Source organism: Neophocaena asiaeorientalis, unplaced genomic scaffold, assembly GCF_003031525.2.
Source record: "Neophocaena asiaeorientalis asiaeorientalis breed wild unplaced genomic scaffold, Neophocaena_asiaeorientalis_V1.1 scaffold312, whole genome shotgun sequence".
NCBI classification, from domain to species: domain Eukaryota; kingdom Metazoa; phylum Chordata; class Mammalia; order Artiodactyla; family Phocoenidae; genus Neophocaena; species Neophocaena asiaeorientalis.
The window spans coordinates 1165137-1171293 of record NW_020174707.1 but is presented as its reverse complement, the minus strand read 5'-3'; positions in this window follow the sequence as shown (position 1 = coordinate 1171293).

Below are 6157 nucleotides of genomic sequence, written 5' to 3'. Positions count from 1 at the left end.
CAGGGGGTGTTTGGGGTTTTTTTTTTTTTTTTTTTTTTGGCATTTGTCATTCCGGGGCAACTTCACACATCAAAGGCGAGCACGGTGTTCTTATCAGCTCCCTGGTTTCAGCCGCCCGATGAAGCAGATACAGTTTCTATAAATTGGACTTCTCCTCTGGGTTTTGATTGATCATCACCATATGAGATTATTGAAAGTCTAATGTCTCATTTCACTTTCTCCAAGGGGTGAGGAGGGGAACAGTTTATTGGAAGTCAGGCCACGTGAGGATTCTGGAGTGCAATAGTAATTTCCATTATCCTGGGTATATCAGCCTCTGGAAAGTCCCACGCATCTCCTGCCGGTGCCTTGTACCACCTTCCCCCTACCCCCTCCAGGTCTCAGCTTCAGTGACTGTGAACAGATACAGTACAAACTAGCGCCTTCTGGAGCCTTTGTAGTTAGAAGGAGAAAATGGCTGTTGACTAAAAATAAGGCAAGGAAAGATTCATTTTTTAAAACATTTATTATTAACTCAAGAATCCCCTCTCGAGGACCGTTTCCTACTCCAAACGTTTTTGTTCTCCTTTCGTCTCAGTACCATCTTTCATTTTCTTAAAGTTGATTATGGTCCCTCTGTCTTGTCCTCAGCCAGACAAAGGCTTAGGGAAAGTCAGAGAACGTGTTCATTATATGTTTCTTGTAAACTGACTTTTCATTTCCCCCTAACACGTTTAGTTGACTTGGTGTTTAGTTCAGCACTCGATTGCTGCAAATACGCTGCTTAAAAACGCTGTCTTTATTAAAACAGATAAATGAATGCAGAGACCTTTCTAATTTCAACTCGCGTGGGCTAGAAACAGAACAGAAAACCGAAAGCGAGAGTAAGAACGAGGGAAAGGCAGCGGGGAGGAGAGAGGAAAGAGACCAGGACACACGCACACACACACACACACACACACACACACACACACACACGCACCGAGCTTTCCTTCTGCCATTCCTTCCCCCCTCAGCCCTGTTAAACTGGTCCATACAATTGTCCCTGGCCGCACCCTGCAGCTCGCCGCCTAAGGCGATCATTAGCTGAGAATGGACAGCCTCCTCTACCTGCTGGCAGCCCATCACTTACCAGCCAGGGGGGAGGCTGGCTGCAGGCTCCTGTACCTGGGCTGGGCCCCATTTGCTCAGCCCGAGAGGGGTCCTGGGTCCTTGCCCCTGGGTGCATTGGTGCAACGTGCACTGAATATACGAAGGCTGAGAGGAAGCTGGGGTGGGCTGGGGTGGGGGGGAGGCGGCCATTACCTGGGCAGAGAAAGTGAATCTTCTGAGAGAGACAGGAAGGGATCCCTCGGGTCACTCTCTGTCCTCAGCAGAGCCTCTGAGGGCACATTTAACCCTCGCGCTGAAATCAAGGAGACATGGAAATGAGGAAGAAAAAAGAGAAGTCCAGAGCCCACACGTAACTAAACAGGGCCTGTGTCACCACCAGGCAGGAGGGAGGTCTTCCGTAGCTCCAAACAGACAACGCTAGCTGCAGAAAAATGACTCGCGTGCCCTTGTGGCATTGGAGTTATTACTCATGCGCCATGGCCCCGTCGCACGTGGGAGCCGGAGCTGTATAAATGGCTGTGAGGGCAGAAACGAGCAGACGTGTCAGGAGCCCAAGGACCAGGTGTGTAGGTTGTGAAGCTAAACGGACCGTGGAAAAAGCAGAGGAAGCGTCCTCGGCCAAAGGCCAGGGACCCCACTAAGACCGGAGCCCTGGCAGGACGGAAATGGCCAGACCAGGGCTTAAAGCAACAGCTGGGAAAACAGGAGTGCGCGCGGATCTCAGAGCGTAGCCGCCAGGGCTTTGACTGAGCCCCCATTTAGTCCAGCTGAGGAAATCGGTTCAGAGCGTGACAACGCTAGCTCAAGGTGACACGTCAGTGGCAAAAGTAGGACCAGAACCCAGAGCTCCCCGCTTCGGGAATCAGAGGAGGAAGAGGACTTCTGGTTAGAGAGGGGCCCCGGGGGTTCTTGGTCACTGCAGAGCCCAGGTATTTTTGTCACATAGCATTTGTTAAGCGCTTGCTGTGTGCAAAGCGCTGTGCTGGGCCTACGAGACCACAGTGCTAGGAGCCCTCAAAGGCCCGAGCAGGTGAAGGACGGTGGGCAAGGGAAGAAGGAAGCTGGCCACTCGAAGGGCCACAGCGAGGTTTACGGGAGGGCAGCCTGGACATGAGGCCACTCTCCCAGGGATGGAGGTGCGAGAGAGGCCATCTGGACCAGGGCCTTGCACTACGCTGTCGTCAGAGGGCCTGCCGGTTTTGCCCAAGGCAGGCCGGGAAAGTGAGTCTCGTGCGAATGGAGGAGGCAACTTTTCTAGCTCGAGCACTACTTACAGCTCTCTCTCTTGCTCTGGACAAATACGAGAGTGTAGCTTACCCCCCAAAAGCTCCTGGATAAATGGAGGCTCTCTGGGGGAGCTGGTAAGGGAATACCGCCTCCCTTAAAAAAATTCCTGCCCCTTGGGGCGCTCGCAGTGTGATCACAGGTGCCCTCCCTGCAGCCATCTGGCCTCCGCCCAGCCTCTGCTCTTGGTTTCTCTAAGCAGAGGCGAAACACGCTGGAACCTTCAAAGCACATTCCTAAACACTAAGGGAGAGCGGTGGGGAAGCGAAAACAAAGGCCCAGGAGCGCTGGAGCAGTTCAGCTTACAGAGTCTGTGGGCCAACAGGGCTGGCCCAAGTTCAGTCAGACTTCCTGGCCGCGGGCCAGCTGGAGCTGGCAGCCTGCCCCGTCCAGCCCACCACTCAGGCCCACGTCGCCCCCCAGCCCGGGGCACACCCTCGCACCTAGCCCGAACCCCGGGAAAGCCTGCTGCCCCGTAGCAGTGCCCTCGGCCCGCCCTCTCCTCGTCTAGGTGGCTAGCTGCAGACAGCCAGCGGATGGCCCCTGCAGCCGTCCACCCAGAGCTTGCCAAGAGTGACGGGGTTGCCAGTGGACCAGACCCTTGGGGTGGCCTGGTGGGTCTGGCAGGGGTGGGGGTAGCTTCAGGCCTTGAGCAGCCAAGTGTGGCCGTTGTGAACGCTTGGTCGCTGTTTACCCTCGTGCGTCATAAAAATATCATCACGTTCTATGTGTGTCAAGGCTGGGAAGCACTGCTGACTCGCGATAAGTGTGACATCCAGGCCCCAAGAGGTACCCCTTCATATCACGGGGAGAGTATCGGGCCAGATGGACCCTGTCCGAAGGTGAGCACGGCTCACTCATTCCACAAGCACTCCACAGAGCCCCCTCTGTCTGTTGAGCACGGTGCTTGCGACTGTTGGGGGTGGCTGAGGGAGACCCCAGGCTACCAGGCTCTGGGTCCCTCCTTAGAGAACCTACAGTCTCCCCGAGACACTTAAGCCCCATGCGGCTGAAAGCCTCCCTGTGCTCACAGCACCTAAAGCCGGCAGAAAGCTGCACTTGATTTTCCTCCTCAAGCTTATATTTTTTCAAGCCAAAGAGTGGATGGAGTGTTTCTGCCCACTTTCCACTTACAGCTGGATAACCAAAGATCCCCCCACACTCTGAGCAGCCAGCCTGCTGGATAGGGACTTGGGAACCGGGAGTTCTGCGCTCTCTTTCCTGAGGTTCCACCCAGACGATGTCACGCGCACGGCAGATGCTACGGATAACACCTGCCTGTGGCACAAAATTCCGAGAATATCAAGGGGCGCCTCTCCGCAGTCCCACCACACCGTTCTTCAGCCACCCAGGCTGCCTCTCTATAGGCAATCACCGCTCCCGGTTTCTTGCTTACCCTCCCCAACACAGTCTATTTTCTTTTTTAGAAAAATTTTGGCCTCGCCCCGCAGCATGCGGGATCTTAGTTCCCTGACCAGGAATCGAACCCGTGCCCCCTGCAGTGGAAGCATGGAATTTAAACCACTGGACCACCAGGGAAGTCCCCCAAGATAGCCTATTAAAGCTAATTCTTTTTATTTATTTATTTTTAATTTATTTGTTTTATTTACTTATCTTTGGCTGTGTTCGGTCTTCATTGCTGCGCGTGGGCTTTGTCTACTTGCGGTGAGCGGGGGCTGCTCTTCGTTGCGGTGCGCGGGCTTCTCATTGCGGTGGCTTCTCTTGTTGAGGAGCACGGGCTCTAGGCGCGCGGGCTTCAGTAGTTGTGGCTCGCGGGCTCTAGAGCACAGGCTCGGTAGTTGTGGCACACGGGCTTAGTTGCTCGGCAGCATGTGGGATCTTCCCGGGACCGGGGCTCGAACCCATGTTCCCTGCATTAGCAAGCAGATTCTTAACCACTGTGCCACCAGGGAAGCCCAAAGCTTATTCTTTTTAAAAACATTTAAATTTTATTTTGAAAAAAAAAATCCCAAACCCACAGAAAAATGTAAAGAACAAGTACAATGAACACAGGTTTTTGAAAGCACTATATTTATTCAACACTCCTACCCTTGGAAAGAATTCAAAACCCCTTCAAAGATCTGAATTAATTTAACTGTATCTTAAAATGTTACTTAGGCCCTCATGGATACATTGCGTGTACAGGGTGCTCCCCTTATAGCCCCCAGCACCTTATTATTGCTCTTGGCTCGTGGGAGGTTTGTGGGATTCAATAGCCAAGACAACACAGTAGCTGGTAGGGCGCAGCCAGGCTGCCCTCGTTCCTTCCAAACCTGGCTCGGCCACTTGACCAGCTGCGTGGCCTTAGGCAATTGCTCTCAGTGTGGCCTTGGGCAATGGCTCTCAGTGCCTCACTTTGCTTGTCTATAAAAGGGGGGGGGGAGATAAAACAACAGATTTCATCACGTTGGGAGAATTAAGTTAGTTGATGGAGATAAAGCAAGTAAAATAATGCCTGGCATATAGAAGGTGCTTAACAGGTATTGGGGAGACAAGACAGACACATCTGGTATCAGCTTTGCTTCGGTGACTGCACGTGAGTCACCTGGCCCCGAGTTCACGGCCTCCTAGTTTTCATCAGTAACCGCGAGAGAGGCCGGACGAAACCCAGAATGTGGCTTCATAATCCTTCCCAGCCTGAGAGAATTGCTCTGGCTCAGCTCTGCTCGGAGCCGGGGGCTTCCCCTGGACAGTTTCCACACTCATGAAGAGTTTCTAGCCTACCGTTCTTTTTAAAAAGACATGGGGGGGGGAGGCCTTTTTTTTTTTTTTTTTTTTTCCCCTCCCCATTTTCTAGCCTGGCTAGTTGCTTCCCTGCTGATAGAACCATCTTCGAAGAAACAACTAGCGTTTACTTTCGGGACAAAGCCGGGAAGAATACATCCTTCTCCCTCAGGGAGTTCCTGGCTCACAAAGGCCCATTTCAGGCCCAAGTTGAGGGTCAGACGGGGCAAGTGGGTACGATCCCAGGAACCACCCCCCGGCCCCCATATCTGACAAGCCAGAGAGGGTCTTAAGGACCCTCGGACAAAGTTGTCCGATGCTCTTCACATGGGCAGCGTCGAATGGCAGATGTCTGAAGAACCAGAGGCAACAGACGACACGGGAAAAATAAGGAAATTTGTTTGAAGGTATACTTTGCTCTGTGCTATAAAATACTGCACCTAATGTTCGGCTCTGACGGCTGTAATGTCTGACCTTGACATTGTGGTGTTTCTGCCATATAATTTAATTAACGTGTGATGCTGGCCCAATGCCAGGGAGTCAAATGTCCTGATGGCTCTTGGAAGCCACATCAGTCCCTTTGAAGTTCCCCCCAGTGAACTGACACACAGAAACCTCCTAAGGCTGAGGACGGCCCCTGAGATGGGCCACAGAAATTTTGCAGTGTCGTGGTTCCATTGGATGGCACTGGCCAAGCCACCTGCTGACTTGTCACAGTTCTGGAGGCCTGCTGTGGTTTCCGAGCGCCCTAACCACGGGGAGCGGCTCCTTGAGGAAAAAAATCCCTCACCCCTCATCAGGGAGAGTATCCGGTGATCTCCTGCTCACAGATTTTTTTTTTTTTCTGCACAAAGTGTTTTCTTCTTCCTCAACTTTGCCTGTCACCAAGTCGTTGAGCTTCACAGAGGAACACAAATTAGACGAGAGGCATATTAATTGAAGGCAAAAAGGACTCTCCATCCATTCCGCACATAATTATTTAACACCTACCACGCACCTACTAGGGCTTTGGGCGTTTATAGCAGGGAACAAAACAGTATCTTGCACATAATAAAAC